At 40.6% G+C, this 15,447-nt stretch overlaps 1 pseudogene; it reads right to left on the bottom strand.

Annotated features, from left to right (window-relative positions):
* Nucleotides 1-543: 543 nt before the first annotated feature.
* LOC128317819 (piggyBac transposable element-derived protein 4-like) lies at nucleotides 544-2,229 on the bottom strand (annotated as a pseudogene).
* Between the last annotated feature and the right edge of the window lie 13,218 nt (nucleotides 2,230-15,447).

Here is a 15,447-nt window from a genome sequence, read left to right as displayed (position 1 = left end):
GGTTAATAGTTGCCCTTTACCTTTGTTAGACCACATTTATGAATAAAATCGCTACTCGTTTTTTGTTTGTTTTTTAATAAAATGTAATAAAAAAACGAAAATCAATTATAATCAAGATATGAGAAAAAAAAAATTCAACAAATTTACAAATGAAGCAAGGTTTTTCATAACTATTGATTCTTATTTATTTGAACTTCATTAGAAATTTAACCCATTCCGGTCAGTTTACACAACACAAGCTGAACACATACAGTAACCATGTACAGTAACCACATCAGCCCCATTGAACACATTGCATTTTCATACCAGCCTATACAACACATGAGGGGCAGAGTTTTACAGTGTGTGTGTTGCATATGTACTTCTTGCACTTGATGCATGCATATTGTGTGTTTTTCTGTCCATCTTGGGTCCACACACATCACAGCGCTTCTTTTTGTTGTTGCTGGCTGCAACCCAGAATAATGAAAAGATCAGGAATTTTACTTAACACCTAACATTTACTTAACACCCCTCTCTCGCAAGGCATGAGTGCCAGCAGCATCACACACTTACTTCAGGCCCTGCAGATGGTGGTTCTGTAGGTCGGGTGGATGGGGCAGCAGCATTCTCTTCCTGAATCCTCCTCATGATGGCTGCAGAGGCTGGGGTTCTTGGAACATGTCGTCTTCTCTGGATTTGAGGTCTCACCAGTGCCTTTCCCAGTTCCTCAAGAAAGAGGCATCTCCTCTGGAGCTTCCCTCTGTTCCACTCTGGGTTCAGTGCCATCCAGATGACAAAGGCATTGTATGCTGAAATGTCCAGTATGTCAAAGAATATCAACAGCGGCCAGCGTAGGGTCCTCCTTTTGCAGCTGTAGGCAGTCACCAGCTTGTCCATGTTGTCCACCCCTCCTTTTGTGGCATTATAATCCATGATGATCTCTGGTTTTTGATGCTCCTGGCCACAGATTCTCCCATACCTGTGCAGCGTACTCATGAGTACCACATTCTTGCCTTTCTTTGGCACATAGGATACCAGGGTTGTGTCAGCCGTGTACACAAACTTGGAAGAGTTGACAGGCCTGTTCTTTGTAGTCAGCAGTTGAGGTGGGAGCTCAGGCTTGTTTTTTCGTATTGTTCCCACCATGGTCAGCTTCCTCTTTAGGAATTCCTGTCCCAGTTTGTGCGAGGTAAAAAAATTGTCGCATGTGATGTTGTGTCCACTGAGTCCCTGAGTCATGTCCAGGACAACTCTCATTCCTTGATTCTTCTCAGGGGCTCCTCCCTCAGGTTTCCCTGTGTAGACTTGTAAGTTCCAAGCATATGAGGAAGTGGCATCACAGGCAGCCCAGATCTTTATACCATATTTTGCAGGTTTAGATGGTATATACTGCCTAAATGGGCAGCAGCCCCTAAATGGCATCAGCTGCTCATCAATGGTGACATTAGGCCCAGGGTTGTAAAACAGGGGGAGGCGGTACACCCACTTGTCCCACACTGTCCTGATGGCAGCTAGCTTGTCTCGCTGCCGTCGAGCTGGTCTGTCATCTCGGTTATCAAAGCGGATTATCCTGGAAATTATGTGGAAGTTTTCCAGAGACATTGTTGCACGGAAAAGTTCTCTGCCAGTTTCTGCATCCCACAGGGATTCTGTGGATTCCCCTTTGGACCTGAAAACTCCAGCAAGGATAAGAACTCCAAAGTAGGCATGTAAATGGGTTTGGTCTATCTCCTTTCACCTCTCTCCAAAAACACGCCTTCCTTCTAAATTAGTACAATCCAGAATAATTTTCTGGATGGAATCTGGGATGAAAAGTTCAAAAGAAGACTTGATGTCCTGCACATGAGTAACTGCCATCCGTGTTGGTCCTGGTTGCATCCTTATCACGTTGGCAGCCATGCGGGGTGGCTCATTTCTTGGGCAAGAAGACCATTCAATTTCACCATTTTTTGATATCCATATTTCTTCACTTGCTAGCTGCTGATGGGCTTGTTCTGGTCCTGGAGCTGGCTGCTGACAGGCTAGTCCTGGAGCTGGCTGCTGACAGGCTGGTCCTAGGGCTCGTCTTCTTTTTGGAAATAGCTGATGCTCAATCTCATCCTCTTCTTCAAAGTCACTGTCAGACTCAGAATTTTCAGAAATGTGATCCTCACATTCTGAAACCTCTTCGTCTACATCATCCTCAAAAGCTTCTCTCTCTTCCAAAATCAATTGCAAGGCCCTCTGAGCAGAGAATCTTTTGGCCATCTTGATCAGTTGTGATAAGGAACCACACTGGCAGAGCTATATTTATTGTGTCACGCCCCCAATTTGCAGCTGGGATAGAGTATGTGCAAATAAAGATTTGTTCCCGCAAGACAGAGGGTAAAATGTACGGGAATGTGAGAACAGACAGGTGTCAGTGCTTGAATTTTGCAACAATGTTGCAACCTTGTGCGGGGAAACACAAAACTCACACTCTCTCACACACAGACACACACACACAGACACACACACAGACACACACACACACACCCCCAACACACACACACACACACACACACACCCAACACACACACACACACACTAACAGCAGGCCCAGACAGAAGGAGGACAGTGTAGGTACACAGGACCTACAATTTCCACACTTTTATTAGCCCCGGGTCCAGTGGACCCGAACATCCTGTATGTAATATAAATGTGTAGGGGGGGTGTACAGTGAGTGGACACTGAAAATGTGTTCTGATATATGTTCTTCACAGAAAATGAGCCAAGGCCAATGAGTCTGAGTTTGAAAAAATAATTAATCGTATCATTTTTCGTTTGATAAAAAATGAAAACGGGTCCCACAGACCCGAACACCATACAAGGGTTAAAGCATTTCTGTAGTATTACTCTCTCCAATTGCTCTTTATTTTCAGATGTAGTTGTAACATGGTGTGTAATGGGGTGTAACGGTTCGGTTTGTATCACGGTTTTACGGTCATGGTTTCGGTTCGGTATTTGCTATGTTCAGGAAAAAAAAATACTACTGCCAAATCCAAGGAAAGAATACTCTTTAATTTGGTAAGGAACACTTTACCTATGGAAAAAAAACAAACAAACAAAAAAAAAAACAGTAATCGCGACTTTACATCTCACAATTCTGACTTTTTTTCTCTCACTATTTAGAGATCCAATTTGACTCAGTACCTGAAATGTGACTAACTTCAGGTAATGAGCGCGCGCTAGCGTCTGGTTGAGTGTTGTTCTTATAGAGCCTATTTATAGAGAATGATTGATGCTTTATCACTGCATTCTTTATAACTCACTAAATAGATTAATTTGAGCTCAAAGTCGAGTAGGTTAACACACAATGGCCCGCGACCGTTATACACGGACAGATCCACACAGAAAAAAGTCAGAATTGTGAGATATAAAGTCACAGTTTCCTTTTTAATGTTTTTCTCCGGAATGGAAACGCGCTTCATACCCGCATGCTATCAATCCCCAGGTGATGACAGCGTAGATGACTCATCAAATTAGATTTTATTGCCATGAGCATACGGCACTCGCGTCAAGCAAAGTCTGAAATCATTGACTGTTTTCTCAACATTTTTTTCACCATCGCAGTTGTAACCCAAAATGTTCCCATACAGGAGGCTTGTCTCCTCCGCTTGCCATGTTAAACTTTACTGTCATTTTACTGTCCTCAGTCCTCATACTGTCTTCAGTCCTCATCCTCCTTGACCTTTCAGCAGCGTTTGACACAGTGAACCACAAGACTCTCTTGTCCACCCTCATGAACCTAGGAATTCGTGGTGCAGCATGGCAATGGTTTGTTTCCTACCTGGAAGGTCGGTCATATCAGGTGACATGGAGGGGATCCACATCTGCTCCCCGCAGACTCTCCACTTGTGTCCCACAATGCTCAGTACTTGGTGCTCTCCTGTTCTCCTTCTATACTCGATCTCTTGATGCGGTCATATCCTCACATGGGTTTTCATATCACTGCTATGCAGACGACACTCAACTCATCCGCTCCTTCCCTCCCTCAGACACTCTTGTTTCTGGTCGGATATCAGCATGTCTGGCACTCATGGATGACAGCTCATCAGCTTAAACTTAATCCCACCAAAACTGAACTGCTGTTCATCCCAGGTGATTCATCCCCATCTCAGGATTTCATCTTGCAATCTCCCTAGACAATTCTCTGATCTCACCTTCGGTCACTGCACACAACCTTGGGGTAACCATGGACAATCAAATGTCCTTCTCCTCTCACATTGCTAATCTGACAAGCTCATGTCGATTTCTCCTTTATAACATCAGAAGAATTCGTCCATTTCTTTCCACACAGGCCACACAGGTGTTTGTTCAGTCCCTTGTCATTTCAAGACTGGACTACTGCAACTCACTCCTGGCAGGTCTGCCTCTGAGCACCATTCGTCCTCTGCAACTGATCTAAAATGCAGCTGCACGACTGGTTTTCAACCTTCCTAAATTCTCCCACACCACCCCATTGCTACGCTCTCTCCACTGGCTTCCTGTGCCTGCCCGCATCAGATTTAAAACACTAACGTGTTAGGGTTTTGCTGGGAATCGAACCCAGGTCGCCGGCATAGTAATCCAGCAAACCCCCACTAGGCCATCAGGGGAATGACTCAAGTGCAGAGGAGTGAGGCGAGAGTAGAGTAAAAGAAACAGTTTATTAATAAAGATCCAAAATCCAAGGCAAAAAATAACAAAAGTATAATCCAAACGCTCAGAAGATACAAGGGAAAAAATTTTAAAAAATCCAAAAGTGTACAGTCCAAGAAACCAAAAATCAGAAAAGAAGAGGCAAAAATCCAAACGCTCAGAAGATCCAACAACGGTAAATTCAAAGTCCAAAAAGTTCACACGAAAGCAAAGTACCAAAAACAACACAAAGACATATGTAAGGAACACGGAACAGAGGCTACTAGTCTTAAACATCACAGCACAAAGACTCCGTGACAAGAGGCCAAACTGAGGGGGTATAAATACACAAACAAATCAAGGGGGCAAACTGAAAACAGGTGTAAGTAATGAGGACTAGGCGGGGCACAAGGCACATGGAAAAACAAAAGCACATGGCTGTCAAAACAAAAACACAAAACACAGAAGCAATAGCGGCCTCTAGAGGCCAAGATAGTCCAAGTCCTAACATAATGCTTGCCTATAAAGCCAAAAACGGACCAGCACCCACTTATCTCAACGCACTTATCACATCCCGCACTGCACTGTGCTCCCTCCAATCCTCTAGCACTGCTCGACTGGTCCCACCATCTCTCAGGGTACAAGGAAGGCATGCATCGAGACTCTGTTCTGGCACATAGGTGGTGGAATGAACTTCTCCTAGATGTCCGAACAGCAGAGTCACTGGCAGTCTTCAAACGGAGTCTGAACACTTACCTCTTCTTAAAATACTTAAGTTAGCACTTACAAAAAATAAAATAAAATTTATTGTCTGAGCGCTTGTCTATTACCTCCACAACAGAGTTTTGGACTGATGGTATTCCTAGTTTGTGAGCTAGTGAGCCAATATCAGAATGTATTTTTGATAGACTTCAAAGCACTATTGTAAGTCGCTCTGGATAAGAGCGTCTGCCAAATGCCGTAAATGTAAATGGAAACTGCAACACACCAACACGTGCAGAACGGTGATGTCATCATCTGATTTACATACCGTGCAGCTGATTGGACAACTCCTCTTTGACCCACGTGATACACAGGCGGAGCGAATCCATCTACAGAGACATGCAGGGACATTAGCGGAGCTGTGTCTGTCTATTTCACACTTTGTTTTCTTCACCAGAACAGATGTTCTGGTCACCAGAACTAAGCTAAAGCTAACACCACACCGGCTTTCTCTTCCCAGCATTTTCCTCGCTAATGTGCGGTCACTGGCAAGCAAAATGGATGAGTTACGACTTCGAATCACCAACAACAAGAGACTTATGGACTGTAACGTCATGTTATTCACGGAAACATGGTTACACAGCGGAATACCCGACAATGCTATTGAGCTAGCCGGACGCCTCAGTCTCAGGGCAGACAGAACAGCAGAACTTTCCGGTAAAACAAAAGGCGGTGGTTTGTGCATTTATGTCAACAAGGCTTGGTGTACGAACTCTGTCATTGTTGGAGGACACTGCTCAGCTAACCTTGAGTTTCTCATGGTGAAGTGTAGACCGTTCTATCTGCTGAGGGAGTTCACTTCAACTATAATAACAGCTGCATATATTCCCCCGGATGCTAATGCTAAGCTTGCCATGAACGAACTGCATGTGGCTATTAGCAAACAACAAACTGCACACCCAGAGGCTGCATTTATTGTGGCGGGTGACTTCAACCACTCCAACCTCAAGACAGTACTTCCCAAATTCTATCAGCATGTCTCCTGCCACACGAGAGGGGATAAAACTTTGGACCATGTCTACACCAATATTGCTGGAGCCTACACAGCAACCCCCCTCCCCCACCTGGGACAATCTGATCACCTCTCTTTGTTCCTCACCCCCAAGTACTCTCCACTCATCAGCCGTGTGAAGCCATCAGTGAGGACCATCAAAGTGTGGCCAGCAGGGGTGGACTCCGTACTCCAGGACAGGTTTAAAGACACAGACTGGAGTATGTTTGCCTCTCAGGCTACCTGTGGCTCTCACACAAACATTGACTCTTACATTGACCCACTCAGTACTGGAATATATCAACACCACAATTGACAGTGTAACAACGGAGAGACAGATCACCACGTACCCCAATCAGAAGCCTTGGATGAACAAGGAAGTGCGGCTCCTGCTGGAGGCCCGTAACAATGCATTCAGATCAGGTGACGCACAGGCCTATAGTACATCCAGAGCGGACCTGAAGAGGGGCATCAAGAAGGCCAAGCTAGACTACAAGCTGAAGGTGGAGGAACACTTTGTCAATTCCGACCCCCGACGCATGTGACAGGGCATTCAGGCCATCACAGACTATAAGCCCAGTAACTCCACACCGGTAGTCATGAATGTGTCCTTCCTCAACGAGCTAAATGACTTTTACGCCCACTTTGATAAGGGCAACAAGGAAAAGCCTGCCTAAACAGAACCCTCTGATGACCATCAGACCCTCACACCCTCCTCCGCTGACGTCCATAATGCACTGAGCAGAATCAACGCACGCAAGGCTGCTGGCCCTGATGGCATACCTGGACGTGTGCTCAGAGCATGCGCTGAGCAGCTGGCAGGCGTCTTTACAGACATCTTCAACCTGTCCCTTGCCCAGACAGTAGTACCAGCGTGTTTCAAGACCACCTCCATTGTGCCAGTGCCGAAACACTCCTCTCCAGCGTGCCTAAATGACTATCGCCCTGTAGCACATGGAAGCAATAGAAGCACAGAGGATGCTGTGTCCACAGCACTGCACTGTGTGCTCTCTCACCTGGAGAACAAGAACACATACGCAAGGATGCTGTTTGTTGATTTCAGCTCAGCATTCAATACAGTCATTCCCTCCAAGCTAATCACTAAGCTTGGGGATCTTGGCATCAGTCCCTCCCTCTGCACCTGGATCATGGACTTCCTGACCAACAGACCTCAGAATGTTAGGTCAGGCTACAACTGCTCCACCACCATCACAGTCAACACTGGCGCACCCCAGGGCTGTGTGCTGAGCCCGTTCCTCTACTCCCTGTTCACTCATGACTGCAAGCCTGTGTATGGATCTAACTCCATCATAAAGTTTGCAGATGACACCACGGTGATTGGGCTCATCAGTGACAACGATGAGTCTGACTACAGGGCAGAGGTGGAGCACTTAGCTGCATGGTGCACTGACAATAACCTGCTTCTCAACACTAGCAAAACCAAGGAGCTCATTGTGGACTTCAGGAAGGAGAAGAGCGTGCCACATGATCCCATCCACATCAATGGCATGGCTGTTGAACGTGTCTCCAGCTTCAAGTTCCTAGGGACCCACATCTCAGAGAACCTGTCCTGGTCAACCAACACCTCCAGCCTGATCAAGAAGGCCCATCAGCGCCTCTTCTTCCTGAGGACACTAAAGAAAAACCGCCTCTCCGCTGACATCCTGAGCAACTTCTACCGCTGTGCGATTGAGAGCATCCTTAACAACTGTATCACAGTCTGGTATGGGAATTGCTCTGTCGCAGACCGGAAGGCACTGCAGAGGGTGGTGAAAACCGCCCAACGCATCACAAAGACTCCACTACCTGCTATTGAGGTGGTCCAGAAGAAACGCTGTCTACGCTGGGCATGCAACATTCTTAAGGACTCCTCCCATCCTGCCCACAGTCTTTTCCAGCTCCTCCCCTCCAGTAGGCGCTACAGGAGCCTTAAGACCAAAACCAGCAGGTTTAGGAACAGCTTTTTCCCTACAGCTGTCTCCCTACTGAACTCTGTCCCCCACTGAACTGTATATAATTTTATCTAACTGTATATACATATCTGTATATATTGTTGATACCTCATCTCTGTACTTGTACATATTGTTCTTACCAGGTCTTTCAATTGCCCATCTGTACATTAGTATAGCACATCTGTAGATTAGTTCATACTACATCTGCATATTAGCATTAGTATAGCACACCTGTATATTGTACATATTACATCTGTATATTCTTGCACTATCTTAATCTAATTCCACTTATCTCTCACTGCCCTTGTCTGTACATAACTGCTCTTAACTGTACATTCTGTTTATTTACTACTGATTATACATACTGTTTATACTGTACATTCTGTTTATTTACTACTGTTTATACATACTGTTTATATTGTACATTCCATTATTTACTACTGTTTATACATACTGTTTATATTGTACATTCCGTTTATTTACTACTGTTTATACATACTGTTTATATTTATTACTGTTTATACACACTGTTTATACTGTACATACTGCACTTGCTGCTTTTTGCGCTACTGATTAGATGCTAAACTGCATTTCGTTACTCTGTATTTATACATGTGTAATGACAATAAAGTTGAATCTAATCTAATCTAATCTAATGTTGTAGCTGCGTCGTCAGTCTTTAGACACAGTTTAATAAACCTCTTAATGACAAACTGGATAATTCCTTCAACCTCATGACTTGTTTTTGCTCTCACCATCAGCTGTGAGCTTTATATTGACAGAGGTGAACCTTTCCTAATCAAACCCAACACTACAATATGGTACAACCCTAACTAAACAAAATATAAAATAAACATAATTATCTGCTTGCTAGATGTACCAATTCTCAAATTATCCCAAAATGTATTTTCCATATTAACTAATAATATGGAAATCAAATAAGTTAATTTCAATAAAAAATTTAATAAAATAATTATTAATTCTCTTATTAAAACTAAGTACATTTTTTTTTCATTAAAGACTGTGAGCATGCTTTACTCCAGTGTCATGTGCTACATTACTGACAGGTAATTTCAGAATTGGAGGACATTTTTGAGTTTGAAATTGAAAAAGAAAAAAAAAATCACTCCTTCACTTTCATTGAATAAGGGACATGTTAAACTATTAGAAAAACCTATTGGGACATCTCAGCATGTTATGTTAAAATAAATTTCAATTTTTTTCTACGTTTTCTCGCATTCATATGTCAACCCTGTTATAGACATATGGCTATATGAAGGGAATATCTTGCAATGAATTAGTGGCATAAAAAACTTTATCGCTTTATTTGTCCCCAACTAAATAACAAGTGATTCGGCAAAAAAATTCATTGAGAAAAAGCATATTTCTCATATAGTTATTGTATTAACATAAAAAGCACACATCATGGCCTCTGAATCTTTAGAGAAAATGGCATCAAATCTATTAGGATATTAAAAAGAAATCTGGTTACAGTTTGCTAAATATTCCTCTTCAATTTTTAATACCTAAGTTTTTTGTTTTTTTTTTTTTAAATATTGGAAATATGTATTATTTTCCTAAATATCTGTAAATAACAGGGTTGACATTGTTGGGTTATATGGCATTAAATGAAGTAGTCAACAAAGTAGTCTCTTAATTTTCCTTTTAGTTTATTCCGATATGATATTGCAGTGTTTTAAAATATTTAGAAATGTATCTAAGTTTAAGGTTCTGACCAACAGAAAAAAATGAGGATGACATCACCTAATACTTTCTTAAAGGCACACACTGCAAGTTCATTGTTGCACTATGTACATTTGTTTAAGCAGTCTCCTCAAAGTACTGCTCAGATTCTGAGCTTGAATTCTGAGCCCTGCCTGAACGTGTGTTAAACGGGTTCTCTCTGTTGCAGCTGAAGTAGTTGTGGCTGCTGTAGCTGCCTTCATACAACACTTCTGCTGGGCAGCTCTCCATCTTCTGCGTTTTAGTCTCTGTGCTCTGTCACTCAGTTCAGAATGCACTTTTTTCCCCTTTCAGCCTGTCCTGCCTCCATTTCTTTCTCTCTTTCTCCAAATACTGCTGCATTCTCACAGGGTCAGCATCTCTCCTTGCCCTGTATTGTCTCTGCCTCTCTGCTGCTGTGCTTGGAGCCGTACCATTGAAATCTATATACACTGAACTTAAATGCAAACATTTCTTTAACTATTTGAATAGAATGCAATTGTGAATCCATTTCTTAATTTACTGTGAATAAACTTAGGCTTTTTTTGGTATGCCAGCCATGGCTACAATGCAATAGTGTCAACCCTGTTACAAAGGAGCACTAAGTGTTGACAATAACAGGGCTGATGATTAGCATGCTAAATCTGCAATAGCTAGCAATGTGGTGAAGCACATGGTGAGGCAGCCCATGTACTTAACAACGATTTTAATAACACTTTCATATATTTTTTTAATGTAGCAAATATTTTATTGTTTTCTGCAGGATTTACATTCAACAGGGTTTACGAGTTCTGTGTCAAATGTACAAAAACATGTTTAAAAAAGTGACAGAAAAAGAGCTAACTTACCATTGTTTGCATGCTATGCTTCTTTGTAATGAAATGAAGTCACTGACTTAAAGTTATGTGACTTAAATCAGCAGATTACCACTTCCTGCAGTTTTTACCCCATTATAACAGGGTTGACAGGAAGTTGAGGACAAGTTGAAAATGATATTTTTTGCACTATTTATGCATTAAAATATGATTTTTAATCATTTTATGTATAGAAATAAAAGTTATTTTTAACAGTGTTCATTTTTTAAATATTAGTTCATTTTAAGATAAAAAACTGTTAGTTGTTATTCATTGACTAAGCTCAGGGACATGCCATTTTACTGTGATTGCAACTTTTTAAAGGGTTTTAATATATGAAAAAGAAAATATAATATCAAATATTGAGTGTTTTTATTGACAAAGAATATGCAGAAATTGATTATGCAGCTGGCTTTATGGATTTGTAAACTATGTACGTTTTATTCATTAAAATGTCAAAGGGACAGAGATTGTCCTCAAATGCTGAAATGACCTTAACAGTGATAAAAACAGTCATTAGTTTTAATAAGTTTTGTCAACGATACAAGGTAAAAATAATTTAAAATAATAATTTTAAAAAAATTAAAAAAAAAAAAAAAAACACTCAGCCTCCCTCTAGCTGATGTAACTTTCCATTATCCCAAGTGAAAAACACATCTCTATTATAAGATTTACTCACATTTTTATATGTTTTATTACACAGTTTTCTGTATTCCTGTGGTTTTGCTGCTACTGACAGTGCACTCAGTGTAGTGGCATTTATTTGTTGGGGATGCAGAAGCACAAAACACACATACCAAGTTTTTCAAAGGTTACCTGATGGAATTTCGCTTTCAGATTAAATCCTTGTTTATGTAACTTGTTATTTTTTGGCTTTGTAATTCAGAATATAAAAGCAGATTTGGAGATTAACTGAAGAATTTGTGATCCAACTTGGGTTTACAGGAACTTAACAACTTAATTCAATTCATGCTGAAAGAAAACTAAATGTTTTGCTGATACATTTTGTTAAAAATTTCCCTTGGGGATCAGATCAAGGCCAGGCAGTCAGTCAGTAAGTCAGTCTGTCTCTCTGTTTGTTCACAAGTATTCTGAGCCAAATAAGTAAATGTTTGCTTTCACTCATAACCAGTACTGTTTTGTTTTACTCAGTATTACTGTGTGTGAGTTCAAACAGCACAGCTGCCTCCACACCTTACTACAGAAACCACTTACAATCCACTAGAGGTGTGATTTCTGAGGTCTTTTCTCTTTAGGAGGAAGATGTGGAGAGAACATGATTACTGATGGACGTCAGGACTGTGAGGGAAAGCAGGAGGATCAGGTTAGCACGCGTAAAATAACAGTTATAACAGATTTGTTTCTACCTTTAGAGATTTAGTTGTATTTGTGATACATTGCAGGTAACACACATGAACCACACATGCTTTCATTGAACAGTGAGTTATAGATTTGGAGATTTGTTTCGTCTTTACAGGATTTTACTTGCTTCTTAGATTCAACGTCAACAGCCACAGTATTGTCACTGTTTGTGTGTTATATGTATAATTTTCCTCTTCTGTCTTTCCACAGACTTTCTGTATTAAATAACACATTAACACAGCCGGAGCAGCACGAGTTCAGATTAACGCTGGAGAGAAAACTGAATATGCCAGCATTATAACAAACTAATCCACAGTAAATATACACACATTCTCAGATATTATAGAATAATGCTGAAAACATATATTAAATACACTCTATGGTAAGCACGGGATCCACAATATTGACTTTTTGTGATTTTTATAAATTTTACAGTTAAATAGCAGATTCAGGCATATGCATGTGTGTGTTACATTTACTTATGTTAGCTAAGGGTATTGTTCTGCATTCACTGTTAATCATTAAAAACTGCTGATGGATAATCTTGCTAATTATATTTTGAGTGTATGTGTCATTTTATATCTTATATGTACCATAGTTATATCAGGTTAAGAAATGAATGCTCTAGAAGCATCATCCTGTTTTGTGTAAGAAGACTGCTCTACATGTTCTTGCTTGTGACTTTCGTGTGAAATTTGAAGTCTCCTGATTTTGGGTAAAAAATAAAAGGAGGATTGTTGAATCTGTCTGGACTGAATGTGTTTCTAACCTAGTTTTTGGGCCATTTTCCAAATACTCCTCATAGTTTTAACAATTTTTGTTTGTTTTTACATTTAGTTACATGCTTTTTCAAAATTCACACATCTTATTTTTCACATGTTTACATAATATTTTCAAAACTGTGCTTGACCGACATCTTACATGCATATGTGTGTCTATGTACAGTATGTGTAGCGAATATATGTCTAGTTCAGCCATGAAACTCTATCCGTGCTCCGATTGGCTCCCTCGATGCCAGTGCAGCAGCCAATCAGCAACGCTTCTCCGTCTACGTCACCCTTTATTATCCTGACCAGCAGTTTAGACCGGTAACCGCTAGTAAACACTGATCATGGCTGATGAACACTGGTTAATGCTGATAAACGCAGATAAACGCTGAGAATAGCTGATGATGGCAGATAAATGCTAAAAAGGCTGCTAAATGCCCATAATGGCTAAATGCTGATTATTTGTGATAAACTCCGATAATGGCCGATCAACGCAGATAAACACGGAAAGAAAAACTAATGAACTCCACATGATTGAACTGATTAAAGACTTGCCAGGTGGCGCTGGGTTTTATTAGGATCGCGCCATTTTTTCACATTTACTCAAGCAGCACGAATCTCTATCGCCACCTAGCAATCCTGCAGTCACCTGTAATAATTATAATGAATCAAAAAAGCCTCCTGGTTCAATTATACTGACAGATTCACTGATTTTGAAGAGCAATAAAATGACATTTCTACAGTAAAATTCTACTTTCTACTTTCTATTTCTAAATGAATTGATTTCTATTGGGAGCATAGAGCAGGTGACTGTAAACTGATCTGAGTGGCTTTGAGATTTGAAATGTCCATTTTATTTCAGCAGGAAGTTGAAGAAAAATATTAATATTTTGGTTTCAGAGACTTCCTCTGTGAAATGCTCCATCTATACTTTTTAACATTTTATTCATGCTTAGATTTATAATAATAATAATAATAATAATAATAATAATAATAAAGTTTCTTAAATGATGTTTTATTTTTATTTGCCTTAATGATTTATACCGTCTCTATAAACTTGATCGATTTTGCCCATTATTTAAAAGTAAAAGCGTAAATATAAAAACGTTTACCCTGTATACTCATAAATACTGTGAACTGTTGTGTGTTGGTTTTGTTATTTATTTAAAGTTCATTTTGTATAAAAGTGAAGTTGCTTTGGTTGTGTAGGAGCTCGCGGACGCTCGCTTTCCGCTTTCGGTGTTATTACCGCTAAGTGTCTAAAAGCCGCGCCCCTGAATTGCACGAGCGGCTAGATTAACCGCAGTCTCACCTGCGCTCGTGCCCCGGCGCCTCACATGTGCATGCCCATGTACTGTAGCTCTCCGTGCAGCTCGCGCTCTCTGTGGCTCTGGCATCGCTGCCGTTTATTTAATTCATTTATTTATTTTTTCAAAAAACTCTCCAGTGCTCGCCAGTCCCTATTTCTGACACCATGTTATGCTTTTAACAACACGACAGAAAGCTTCAACGTCCTTTCAGCTACTTTATTATACATAACTTTAAGCACGCGCTCACACAGTATTAGACCAACAACTGGTGCCCTTCTCTAAACTGTCCGGTCAGCAACACACACAAGCGGAACCAAAATGACATGTTATCAGGCACAACATCACAGTCTTTACAGGATTTTACTCGCCTCTCGTAGCCACAGAATTTATATATGTGATGTATGTATAATTTTCATATTCTTTCTTTTCTCAGATGGTGTCTGATGTCACTTTATTTACTGCTGTCATTTACACTTGCTACTCTACTGGCCCACATTAACACAACCGGAGCAGCACGGGTCCAGATCATCACTGGAGAGAAAACTGAATATGCCAGCATTATAACAAACTAATCTAAAGTAAATAGATATTATAGAATAATGCTGAAAACATATATTAAATACACACTATGGCAAGCACAGGATTCACAATATTGACTTTTTGTGATTTTTATAAATTTTACATTTAAATAGCAGATTCAGGCAAATGCAAGTGTGTGTTATTTTATATCTTATGTGTACCATTGTTATATCAGGTTACGAAATGAATGCTCTAGAAGGCTGTTTCCATCATGCTGTTTTGTGTAAGAAGACTGCTATACAAGTGACTTTTAAAGACTTTGTGTAAAAATAACAGAAGGAGGATTGTTGAATGTGTTTCTAACCCAGATTTTGTGAAATTTTTCATAATATTCCTTATAGTTTGTTTTTTTTTTTAAACACAACTGAGTTCATTTTTTCAAAGCTCACACAGTTAGCACAGAGTGGACTGAACTGTGGATCAGATTTCCAGCAAATCTCTGTGGATTGGCTACACTAAATTGCACCTAAGTGTGAATGAGTGTGTTTTCCAGGATGTATTCCCACATTGCACCCAGTGTTCCCAGGA

The sequence above is a fragment of the Pangasianodon hypophthalmus genome, chromosome 30, assembly GCF_027358585.1.
Source record: "Pangasianodon hypophthalmus isolate fPanHyp1 chromosome 30, fPanHyp1.pri, whole genome shotgun sequence".
Taxonomy (NCBI): domain Eukaryota; kingdom Metazoa; phylum Chordata; class Actinopteri; order Siluriformes; family Pangasiidae; genus Pangasianodon; species Pangasianodon hypophthalmus.
Note: the sequence above shows the minus strand (reverse complement) of the source record. Positions and strands in the feature narration are given on the sequence as shown.